The 12,808-nt window shown below is 39.4% G+C and overlaps 2 protein-coding genes and 1 long non-coding RNA gene across 5 annotated transcripts in view; 1 reads left to right on the top strand and 2 right to left on the bottom strand.

The window, feature by feature from the left end:
- Positions 1–12,808, top strand: part of TFEC (transcription factor EC) — a 663,356-nt gene that overhangs the window by 116,188 nt on the left and 534,360 nt on the right. The gene's annotated exons all lie outside the window — the stretch shown is intronic.
- CAV1 (caveolin 1) overlaps positions 1–12,808 on the bottom strand; it is a 33,868-nt gene that overhangs the window by 14,156 nt on the left and 6,904 nt on the right. The gene's annotated exons all lie outside the window — the stretch shown is intronic.
- LOC308622603 lies at positions 5,480–12,092 on the bottom strand. The gene is made up of 2 exons (XR_014016656.1): positions 8,442–12,092; positions 5,480–8,410 (listed from the first exon to the last, which is right to left on the bottom strand). It is a non-coding gene; the product is annotated as an uncharacterized lncRNA (long non-coding RNA).

Below are 12,808 nucleotides of genomic sequence, written 5' to 3'. Positions count from 1 at the left end.
AGTTTCAGGTGGCTTGGTACAAAGCAGGCTACATATCTTTTGATTCCTTTTTTAAAAATCTTCAGCCTTCTGTTATTGATTTGGTGGCAGTTGTTGATGTTGAGTGTTACCAAACAAATGACATGGAACAGTGCACATTGTAAAAATAGGCCAAGCAAGGGCCAGTGATAGGAGCACTGAGACTAGAGCATTGAACTTGAACAGGGAGGAGCCATACCTTGGGGGCACTTATGTTTGTCATCCTTGAGGAGAAATAACTGCAACCCTTCAAAGTGTTGGAAGCTTACTTCTCAAATAGAAAGTCCTGTATTGTTTAATGCATGGAAGTCTTATTTTATCCAAACATACAGTGATAAGGATTCATCCAGAGGGCTCACTTTCTCACAAAATTCTGTGTTTACACTTGGGAGTTTGTTATTCTTTAAACTTCTGGGCATGTCATGGGAAAAATATGAATGATCACTGCACTAAAGAAAATAAAAGCTCTTTCCATTCTATCAAAGACATAAGAGATGGAAATGTCTTCACTGTTTTCAAGCTACCCATTGGTTCACATAGACATTTGTTTGAACCAGAGCTTTTTAAACACTCTTAACTTTTTTTCAGTTTCTACAACTCACTTCCTGATGGCAGAGGTTGTTTCCTACCATTCACTTAAGTCAAACTAGTGTTACTAATAGTTTTCGTCTTACCTCACTGCTTGAATATTTTTCCCTCCAGTGCTTTAAGTCTGTTTATTAAACAAATGGAAAATTAATGAAATAAATCTCTGTAGGTTTGAACATTGCTTGGCTAGTGAGGAAAAGGATTTACACTAGGGTCCTTGTAAGGTCTAAGCAAGGATAATCACAGCCCATTATGTGGCTCCCAAGACACAGCTCCCAAGCTCTACCACAGGGTTACTCCATCTGGGCACTGTTGGCATTTTGGGCCAGATAATTCCTTGTTGTTAGGGTGAGGGTGCTGTCCTGGGAACTGTAGGGTGATTCTCAACATCTCTGTCCTCTACCCACCAGATGCCTGTAGCACCTCCTAAATTGTGACAACTAAAAATGTCTCCAGACATTGCCAAGTGTCCCCTGGGAGGGGGAGCAAAAAGTTATCCCTGGTTGCAAACTGGTGCTCTAGAAAATCAGAATACAATTTGATGAGACCGTACCTGAACTTTAGAAACATTTATAGCCTAGAATGCATGCATATTTATTGCAGGCACTTTTGGTTTACAGTACTATGGCCTTGTGAGTTCATTCATTCCTTCATTCAGTAGTTATGAAATACCTACTTTTTGAGGATGGAATAAATGAACCAAGCAAACAGAGCCAGGATAGGGTCTATGAGCTGGCTACGGTTGTCACTGAAAAGGGGACAGTGCAAATAAAATAGACATGGCGTCTGGCTGCTCAAGCTTACTTTTAGGGTAATAGAGGAAGTCACTTTCTTGCCCCTCCCCAAATCACTAACTTCTTGAATTTAGACCAGACCATTTTTTTCATCCAGCCTACCCCACAGCCCACACTTATTTAATGGTTTGATTTTGTATGTGTGTGAGATTATTTCTGCTACTAGACTGTAAGCTCCCTGGAATGTAGTAGATACTAAATTAATATTTGTTGAATATATAAATGAATAAATTAGTGAATGCTTCCATTTATTAAGTTATATTTCTCTCTTTCTCCTATTTACATGAGCACAAACACGATAAAATCTCCTTTAGGAAAGAAAGTTCTGAATGTGTTATTATCTGGCCAGGGGCTAGTGATTGCATTTATTGATTGCATTCTATTATTCTAACCCAGTCATAGTAATTTTGGTAAAAGAATGATCAAAAGGTGAGTAATGTCAGGGAAGACAGATCTATTCAGTTTTTGTTTATCATGAAATTTGGGTTCATACCTACAGATTTAGGTTTAGATTTAAACCTATAGCTTAGCTTAGGGAGCTGATGAGCTCCCTGAGAATGAATGTTCAGGGGGTCTGGAATTCAAACAACTTCATTTTTACTTTCAGATTCATACAGCTGGGGTGCTAAATGATGGGATTAAAATCACATAGGGTCCTAAATTCTGAACTTTATATAGGTCAGAGAGAAACACTCTTTATAGCTGGGTAATGAGAAAATATGATTCAAAGTAATAGTGCTTCTGTCCTGTAGTTCTTAGTCATCTGATCCTATTGCTCACAGATGGGCTGTTAAAAGAACTTCAGAAATGTGGCCATATGAACTAGGTGAATTTGATAACTGTCAGCACTCAGAAAGTCTGAGCATTTTCTATTTAGCTAGACCTTTTTAAGACCATTGCTCTAACTAAAGTTGCAAATAATTATGCACTTCTTTGTTATATGAACTAAGAGAAATTGGCTGGTTACAAAAAAAAAAAAACAAAAATTACTGAAAGTTTGTAACCAACTTTGGAACTGATTTTCTGATCCATCTTTGAACACAAACAGCCAGTTTGGAGGCAAGGGCAGTAAAAGGAAAGACCACAGAGCTCTGAGCCCAAATGAGAAGGGGAAATGAACTCCAGCTCTTGATCTTCTTCAGGACCAAATATTTATTTGCAGTATATTTGCATTCAGCATGCCATCTGTTGATAGCTCAGTATTTCAAAGATGATTTAGTTAAGTCCCACAGCTTTAATATTAAGAGTAAGAATAGCAATTGGTAAAATCTAGGAAGAAGGTAATAAAAATAGTATTGATGAGGGTGTCCTCCACCGTTATCTCTGCATGGACTTTTACACACATTTACAGCATTCCACACTTTTATGAATACTGGTTAACTGGAATCACAGAATTTTAGAAATAAAAGTGACTTAGCGATCTTCTAGTTCAACTTATTGATTGTTAGATGAATAAACTGCTGTCCAAAGGGACCAAGTGACTTTTCCAAGGCCCAAGGTAACACTTGAGGTCAGTGTCCAAGAGAGATCTGGAATTCAGGTTTCATCTGAGGCTGTTTCCCCATCTGCTCTGAGGAGTGATTGGCATCAGTAAAGCACTTCTCAGTGACTTCTCTCTTCTCTGTGCCAGGCCCTGGAGAAGTGTGGGACACCTGCCATCCCTAGGTCCAGTGAAGCTTCCTGTGGCCTCCGCACCATTAGGAGAAAAACCAGTGCATATTGTCAGCTCCATTCCTAGTATGCCTGAACCATGAACCCAAGTGAAAAAGAGGCATAGGGATGACGTTCTGACACTCTAACCTGCTGATCTTCCTCTTGGGGAGAATAGAAAGAATGAGCAAAGGAAAGGGAAAAACACCAGGACTGAATTACATAAGTGACATGAGATTTATCCCACATTACAAAGTCTATCTTATGTAGTTGCTATAGCAGAGTTCCAGAAAGCATTTTTTTTGTGATAGGAATTTGAGTGATAAATATCATATTCTAATAAAAATTCTAAGGACTCTGCACGATGAGGACCTAGAGAAGTAATAATTTCCCCACTGTAGCCCTTACACTCCTGAAAGTTTTGTCATGATACACAGTTTTATTATTAAGAAATTCTGCGAGTTGAAACCAGACTCAATTCCAGCTGTACATTAGCATCACCTGGGGAGCTTTCCAAATGAAAAAGAATACATAGGCCTGGGCCCCATCCTAGACCAATTCAATCAGAATTTCTAGGGATGGAGCGTGTACAACAGTATTTTTAAATGTTCCCCAGATGATTTGCAGCTAGGGTAAAGGACCACTGGTCTAAAGTTACAAAACAGCCACCCTTTGCAGAAGCCACACTCTCTCATGAGTTTAAATCACAATAGGGATTTATACAAGCTGCAAAATTGTGTGACTATGCAATGTGTAGGAGGGATTGGATGGGCAGGCTTGCCATAAAGATAATGTTTCATACTGACCTTTTGGTACATACAATGCATGCATTTTGCAGTATTCTACTTTCAGATGTTTACCACTTGCATTCTCAACCACTGTTAACACAATGCCACATCAACTCCTCTTTGCCCCCAAACAAACCAGGTATCCTGCAGGAATAGAGGAAAGTGTTCATACATATGCTTGTGCTTAATTATGAGACTGTGTCAGTATTCTTATACACCAAATTGTAACTGTAGAGGTAGAAGGATTTGAGAAGCTACATAAACAAGTAAGTAATTTAACACACTACTCTTACAAAACAACCTCTTGTGACACATTCCTGGGATTAACCGCTCTCATTACTTGGAATTTCTTCTCCCATGTAACCTAACTTTTCTTTTTTTTTAAACTAACCCCTTCCTCCTTTTTCCTTGTCCTGAATGGTGATTGTGTCTGAGCAGTATTTTCCTTGTTAAGTCTCATAAGAACCTAGCAGTAACTAAAGGCAGTTGTCATTTTATGTTCACTTTCAACTCTTCTAACAAACTGCCAGACAAAACAGTCCCTCCCCAGCCCTACCTGGGTGTTTCTCTTCATCTCTTATCTCCTTCCTTTTGCTCTTTCCTAGGATCTTTCCAGCATCTCTACCTCCCTCATAAGATCAAAACAGATCCTATATTTAATAAGTCTGACCAATAGCAAATAAAGTAGAGAATCTTGTCTGTGACATTTTTTTTTGGATTACATTCTCCTTTTGATTCCATTCATTGTGCTTCCTTTAAAATATCATTAAATTATTGAGATGTTTAATGTTCAGAAACAATTGATAGACTTAGTTTTGGTCCCCTATTGCTCAAGGGGTATGGAGCATGATGGATTCATTTAAGGGTGTGTTTACAATAGTGATTCTCACCCAGGAGATCTTGGTCCCTTAGGGGCTGTGGAATTATTACAAGGGGTTTCTATATCCGTTGTGTTTACCAAGCATCTTGATTTCCACATCACAAGCTCCCACAGAAATGACAACCCTCTCCTGATATTTTCTTATTTTTCATATATTTACCTATTTCTTTCCCACTTAATAGCTATATGTTTTATTCCTAGTCTTTTAACATTATCTTACTTTGTATTGGTTTTTATCTTATTTTTATGGACTATTTGTAATTTGCCAAAAATCACTTTGATGTTATCTTTTTATATATGTTAATAAGGTCATTGTAATTGGTGTCATTTGTAGGTTGAGAGTCCTCTTTAACTTGTTCATTCCAGTCATTGATAAAGTATTAAATGTGCTAGGACTGTGATCTTGGCTGTATATTAGATATCAGTCACACCTAAAATTCACATTACACATCATCACCCTTTTTTAATGGCAACTTTCTAGTCCTACCTATGCTTAACTGAATAATGACCCTGATTTCCTATACTTAGCTTATTGATGAGAAAACTATTTGGGGTCAAATTGACACATCTTACTCTTATCCTTATTGGAGTAAATCAACCTCCTATCACAGGAAATGATAGAAAGAAGCATATCTGGAAAAGGAGCTAACATTCATTTCACTTGGCCCAGACATCAATAATGAAACAAATGATGTCTGACCCCTTCTAGAAACATTTAAGTGTTTTGCTTGTTTTTTGTTTTTTTTTCTTCTGAGAAGAGATCTGAGATCTCTGACAGACCACCTATGAGGTACAAAGAAACTTCTATGCTGTTGAAATAGTGAATACCACATCCCCGCTAGTAAAATCTCATATCTCTGTGTACTTAATATCTAGAAGTAATAAAGCGAAAGAGAAGGAAGAAGAGGCTTGGGTTTCTCAAAGCTGTTGTCTCCTTTAGGCTTTGAGAAAGGTTTTAGATTTTTCGTCAGGACTGTCTCCAGACCTAGTCATTCCTCTGATGTTTGCATTTGTGCAAAGGTGTATGGGGAGTCTGACAGGGAGTCCTTCTACCCCTCTCTTGGCAGGGGAGCTCTCATGTGGCCTGAGACCCAACTCTCAGCCTTCATACTTCTGGCCCCAGGGGGCAGTGCCAAGCAGCAGCAATGGCATCTCTTGGTATTCTAGGAATCTGCCTGCCCTGCCTGCCAGATACTTAGGAGATTAGCCTTATTCTGCAGGCCCTGGGAAGTCATCCAGGTGCCTCAGCCTGCTTATTGGAAGGCTCAGGAGAGATGTATCTGTGTCCTCTTCAAACTGGAGATTAAAAAATTCTAAATAATAAATTTATATACATATTAGAGCAAGTTGTCTCTTTACCTTAGTAAATAGAGTGAATGTTTTTGGATTTCTTTCTTAATTATTTGGATATGTTTTTCCTTACAAGGCTTTAAATGTGGCCGCTGCAGAGAAAAGGAGCAAAGGAATACACTCAATGACATAATCCTACTGTCTTTTAGCTCACTGAAGACATTCAATTACTTAAAAAAGAAATTTCAGATTCTTTTCAGCAGATTCAGTTTGGCATCCATTTTCTTTCTTTCTTCTTCTTTTTTTTTTTTAACTAAAGTACATGCATATTTTTATTTAATTGGTCTTTTTGCATGTCCACTTTTCCTCTAGACACGAAGTTGTTTTTTTTTAACATTTTTATGGGAGTATAATTGCTTTACAATGGTGTGTTAGTTTCTGCTTTATAACAAAGTGAATCAGTTATACATATACATATATCCCCATATCTCCTCCCTCTTGCGTCTCCCTCCCTCCCACCCTCCCTATCCCACCCTTCTTGCTGGTCACAAAGCACCAAGCTGATCTCCCTGTGCTATGCGACTGCTTCCCACTAGCTATCTATTTTATATTTTGTAGTGTATATATGTCCATATATACACTACCACTCTCTCACTTTGTCCCAGCTTACCCTTCCCCCTCCCTGTGTCCTCAAGTCCATTCTCTAGTAGGTCTGCGTCTTTATTCCCGTCTTGCCCCTAGGTTCTTCATGGCCTTTTTTTTTTTTTTTTAGATTCCATATATATGTGTTAGCATACGGTATTTGTTTTTCTCTTTCTGACTGACTTTGCTCTGTATGACAGACTCTAGGTCCATCCACCTCACTACAAATAACTCAATTTTGTTTCTTTTTATGGCTGAGCAATACTCCATTGTATATATGTGCCACATCTTCTTTATCAATTCATCTGTCGATGGGCACTTAGGTTGCTTCCATGTCCTGGCTATTGTAAATAGAGCTGCAATGAACATTGTGGTACATGACTCTTTTTGAATTATGGTTTTCTCTGGGCATATGCCCAGTAGTGGGATTGCTGGGTTGTATGGTAGTTCTATTTTTATTTTTTTAAGGAACCTCCATAATACTGTTCTCCATAGTGGCTGTATCAATTTACATTCCCACCAACAGTGCAGGAGGGTTCCCTTTTCTCCACACCCTCTCCAGAATTTATTGTTTGTAGATTTTTTGATGATGTTGGTATCCATTTTCTGACAGCAGACTCGGTGTGGGGCCCTGGGTGGGCACTGGGCAGCCACAGTCCTGGGGCCACCAGGGGCCACTGTTCTGTCCTGAAGGACTTACACATGATGTGGGAAGAGAAGAGGGGGGAGAGAGGCATGGGGATAGAGAAGCAGAATGCTTTAGAGGGCTTTGATACATGCTAAAATAGAAACAAAAACAGAATGTGGTGGGAGCCAAGAAAAGAGATAACCAGTTCTGATGAGGGCAGTCAGGGAAGGCTGACAGAGGCCCAGATATCTGAGGTGAGCCTTGGTGGATGGCTGTGGTTCTGTCAGGCAGGCTCTGGTGCACAAGGATGCATGGCAGGCTCCATGCATGGTGCAGAGTAAGTGCTTCCTAAATATTTGCTGAATGGACTTTCTAGGGAGCACCCATCTGAGAATGACTCTCATTCCTACCTTTATAACTAGAATAATAGGCTTACCCAGAATATCTTGGTGAACTGGTGGTTATTAACCATTTTAGACAAACAATTTCTCTCCCTACTAAAAAGCCTGACACTTAAGAACAAGTGAGAAAGAGGGCTCTGTTGACCTAACCAAAATAACTGGCAATGAAATCCAATGAATGCAGTTGCATTTCCTTGACACGTTTTGGTATGCCCACTTCCAGCTATATATTATTATTACTAATATAGAAAAAAAACAGTGAGCCATGATTGATGGAACATTTTAATTGTTCTTCTGAGAGATTAATGGTACGTTGTAAAAATGCACTGTTCCTTACTTCTGGTATTTGTTTTTGAGAACAAATGTGTAGTTATTAGGGAGGAAGTCTCATAGAAACTACTTTCAGGATTAAATAGGCATTTCTCCCACTAGCATACAACTAGGATTTTTCTCAATTGTTTCCTATTTTTACAATGTATTGCTGTAATGGCACGAATATCTGTAGAAACTGAACAGGCAAATTGAGAATCTTAAATGAAGCTATTAGATGCAAAGTGCCTGTCAGGACCTGCTTCATTTTCTCCCACCTAGCCCTCCCTGCACATCCAGGCAGGATCGGCTGCAGCCCAGGAGCTGTGGCCAACCTGGGCAGTCAGCGTGCTTTAAAGACTCAGGTAATTCAGCACAAGCCAGCGTTGCAGCTTGTCTGGTCCTGAGTGTGTGTTCCACTTCTAATCACTGGGACACATCCCCACTTTGTACCCCACTTTTGTCTTTGGGATTTGACCCTCCCTGCCTTGTTGGGAGGTCACTCAGCTTGCATATTTCTTGAGGTGTGTGGGGTTTTATCTTGGTCTTTACGTTGGTCCTTCCTCCTCCTTTCCCAACTCACCTACCAGGATCTAAAGTCTGACCTTAGAACTGTAGGCCTGTCACTCCCAAAGCAGACCATGTCTGGAATCCCCCTGCCAAATGCTGCTCAGCCACTCTGAGAACACAGTCATGTCTTTCCTCACTATGGAGATACCACTGTCTGCTTGGATCATGACCTATTACAGAGAGGCACTGGAGCACAGTGGTTAAGAACCCTGGTCCTGGGGTCTAATTGTCTGGGTTCAAATTCTGAGTGTACCATTTCCTACCTATGAAATCCTGAGCAAATGGGCAGGTCTGAATTTCCTTATCTGCCAGATGAATATAACTGAAAATGATAGCACCTCCTCAAAGGGCTGTTGGAGGAATAAGTAAAATAATCTGTGCCAGCAAGCTAGCCTGTAGAAAGTGCTGGAGGAAGCCTTCCATGTCCTGTTTCACTCCCACCTGCACATTTGGCATCCCTTGGTTTGCCCTGTTACACTGAAGTTAGCCCTTTCTGTTAGCAGAGGTCATATCTCATCAGGTCACTTCCTGGCCTAAAAACACCTCTGTGGGTTGCTGTGGCCTACAAAGGGATGGGTGCTTTGGCTGGGCACAGAAGGTCATGCTGATCTGGCTCCTGCTTGTGTCCCTTGCTCTGGCTACACTGACCTGCCACTGGTGCGCAGAACGTGTTAGGTGCCCTCAGGTCTCTGTAGCTTTGCTCCTGCTGCTCCCTCTGCTGGCATCCCTTTCCGGCCACACATGCCTGGTGCTCAGCCTTGGAGATTGTTGAGAACTCTCTGCTTTGTGTCCAACTATAGCGCATCCCTAAGTTCCAGTGAACTCACTCAGATTTGTTTATATATTTGCTTTCCTGATAAACTCTTCGGGGCAGGAGCTGAGAGTTAATACTCAGTCAATGCCTGAACCTGATCGTGTCATCAGCCATGACAGCACCGTGCAAAGCAATGGATGTGGGGGGCTCCTGGAGTTGGCACGTGCAAAGCCCAGTCCAGCACAGGGCGGGTGGCAGGGCAGGGAGAAGGGGCCTTGTTGTCCTTTCTTTGTCTTTGCTTCTTTTCCTCCCAGTTTCCTACTTTCTCACTACTTGGGTTCAGAAATCAGAATCTTTTTCAGTTCTTCATTATAAATGAGAAACCATAATTGCGTTTGATGCCTACATCAGTGAGATGACCCGGTGTAATCTCTAGATGCAATTTATCTTTTTACATAGAATCTATCAATGTCCATTTATATTATAATGTCCTTGCTGGGCTCAAGAAAGGTTTAAATACTGAATGCATCTATAAAATTTTTCACTTTTAAATTGCTATGAAATAATATATTAAGCACATACATACACCATCAAAACTTATTTAAGCCTTCTCAAAATTAAAAATGCCTGCTTCTTAATTACCTAAATAACTAACAGTGGCTAAAGGGAAGCTCAGTTGTGTCTTTAGGAATATGTACTTCCCCTGCTATGAAATGACCAACAAGAGACATCTTCTCAAGGTTTAATAAAGAAAACAAAATATATTTTATATCTAAAACATCAGCATAGGAGAGTCAGGAAATATGTATTCTGTGAAGGTGTAAATCTGTTCTACCAATTAAATTCCTTTGGTAGGTGCTCAGTACATGGATCATGCAGATTTCCTTTAAGACAAAATTAAAAGCACTTCCCCACTCTAAACAATGGCTCATGTGAAAGCATGCCATTTTATGTTTCCTGGACTAACTGAAAAAAATTAGAACTATTTTAAACATTTTAATCTTTGATTGAGTAGTTGACAAAATATGTGATGGAAGGATGTCAGTTTCATTAACCCTGTGTTGCAGGGAAAGAAACTAAGGTCTGAGGGTAGAGTAGATTGGCCCTTAAGAGCAACTCCTCCAAGTTATAGTACAGCTTGGTGGCCAATGAAGGATAGGAGAGCGGTGACCCTGGAGACTGGAGAGGAAAGAAAAGCATGACATTCTTAAATGGAAATTTTGCCCATTTTGCTAAAAAAATAGTGCAAGTAGGGACTTCCAATGTATTTCAGGTACAGTAATCAGTGACAGGTCATTGCCAATTCATTCATGACCATATAATTTTTCTTCCAAACTGGGACAATTCTGAGAATGAAAGGGGCATTATTAGTAATTAATTATAATTAATAATTAAAATAATTAATAGTTATTCAGGATAGCTATTGACCATTATTAACTTGTCTGCATGGGACAACCTAGAACATATGGCCACCCCGCCCCTAGGTCACGCTGAGGCTCTAAGCTTGCAGTTGGCTGTAAGCCCAAGTGGCCTCAAGGGATGGAGGACCACTGAGCAAGGCTGATTTGGGAACCCTCTATGGTGTTTCAGAACTCCTTGGCAGAGTTTAAACTGGCCTAACCTTCAAGTGTTCTTCTGGCAGGAAGAGCATCTAGAATTACATAGTGTGACTGAACTGTTCTCTTAGGGTAGAACCATTCAAGTGTATATCTTTAAGCCAGCCTTGGGTACAATAATTTCTAAGCCTGACTTCACAATCTAGGGAGCTTAGAGGCCCTAGATTAAGCCCCATCCCTAGATACTCTAGTTTAGTAACTATGTAGTGGGTCCAGGCATCTGTATTTTAAAAAATTCCTGTGATGATTCTGATGCCCAGGTGAATATGAGAGCCCTCTTGGGTTTGCAAAGAGGATATGCGGTTTTAAAAAGGTTGAAAAATTTAAATTTTCAATAGGAAGATTAAAAGTCAAGCAACAATATGGGAAGGGAGAATATTAGAGAAGAACTAAAATATTTTCTATAAGTTAATTATAATTTTTATAGGACCCAAACAGGGGCAAATTGTTTAAAAAATATATGTTCCTTTGGTGTTTTCCTAAATAAAAGTGGTACATTGGACTCTAATATATATATATATATATATATATATATATATATATATATATAACATATTTTATATGTATATTTTAAATATATGTTCCTTATTTTCCCCTAACCTTACTTACTGGCTCAGGAACAATTCGAGGCATTATAGATGAGGCATGTTTTAAACTATGCCCTAAAGATTTTAAGATTTTACCATACAGTAGAATTTGGTAAAGGAATTTCAGCAAAAGTTTTCAAAGGAAACTGCAATGAAGAGAGACAAGGAAGATAGTCATAAACTCTTTGTGGGCAGTGCTCATATCTATCTTTGTTCCATATTGTAGTGCATGGCATATAATAGATATATAGTAATCATTTATTGAAAGGTGGATGGGTTTGGGAGGGGAATGCTATTATATGAGAATGACTCTCATTCTTTTCTTTATAGTTAGAGAAATTGAAGCATAGAAATGTAAAATAGCTTGCTCAAAATATTTTTAAGGCTGGTGTTTATTAGCTTTGATTAGTTAAACAAGTTTGCTCTTTGTTTATGTGCTCCACTCTCAGGGACTGCTGAGAAAGAGAAATCTGTTGCCCTGAAATCCTTCCCCCTCCTTCTTTGGTGTCCCACACTAATGGGACTAGACACTTTCTAGTTTGGCCCTTAGGTTGAAACCAAAACTGATTTGATTACTATGTGCATGCCTTTTCTTGATTTTTAAAGAATCAGAATTTTGTGTCTATATATTTAAGAATCGTTAACATTCAAGTTTTAAAAAAGAAAGTTAACAAAAGTCACAAAAATTTCTTTTCTTGGCACAGTACTCTTTCTACTCTGTCCAGGTGCCTCTGAGCACCTGTGGTTAAGCATATTTCTAGGGGCTAAGGGCTACCTTTTTAGAAAACTTCTTTTAACAGAAGTATAGCATGCAAATCTTTTTCTCCAGGGCTTTAGTGTATAGTAACTTAGATAATATATATAGGGTCCAGCGAGTGGAAGAAGAGTGTGTGTTTCTTGGCCTAAACCATCTTTGTATGAAAATAGCAGCCCTACCCTTTTCCCACTGCAAATCTGGCCAGGAGGATCATGAAAGGGCCCAGGAGCCCATAGCCCAGTGCACACAGCCCTATTCTTCTAGGGATCAGCTCACTCTGGATATTTCATCATAGAGAACAATAACTTACGGTTAAAAGTAGGGCAAACTAAAAAGCAGTTTAATTTAGAATATGAAAGTGTCTGTTATTTTATGAACTTGAGTGGGCAGGATGCATAAGCAGGTGGTTTTTGAAATTATTGGACTTTCCAGATGCAATAGTTTGCAGCTGTTCTTACTTCAAACCCCTTTAAAAGGCAGCCAGCACTGCTGTCGATTGGAAGAATAACCCACATCATGAACTTTTTCATAATTCA

The sequence above is a fragment of the Mesoplodon bidens genome (assembly GCF_964165515.1).
Source record: "Mesoplodon bidens genome assembly, chromosome: 9".
Taxonomy (NCBI): Eukaryota; Metazoa; Chordata; class Mammalia; order Artiodactyla; family Ziphiidae; genus Mesoplodon; species Mesoplodon bidens.
This window is presented reverse-complemented; position numbering and strand designations above follow the sequence as displayed.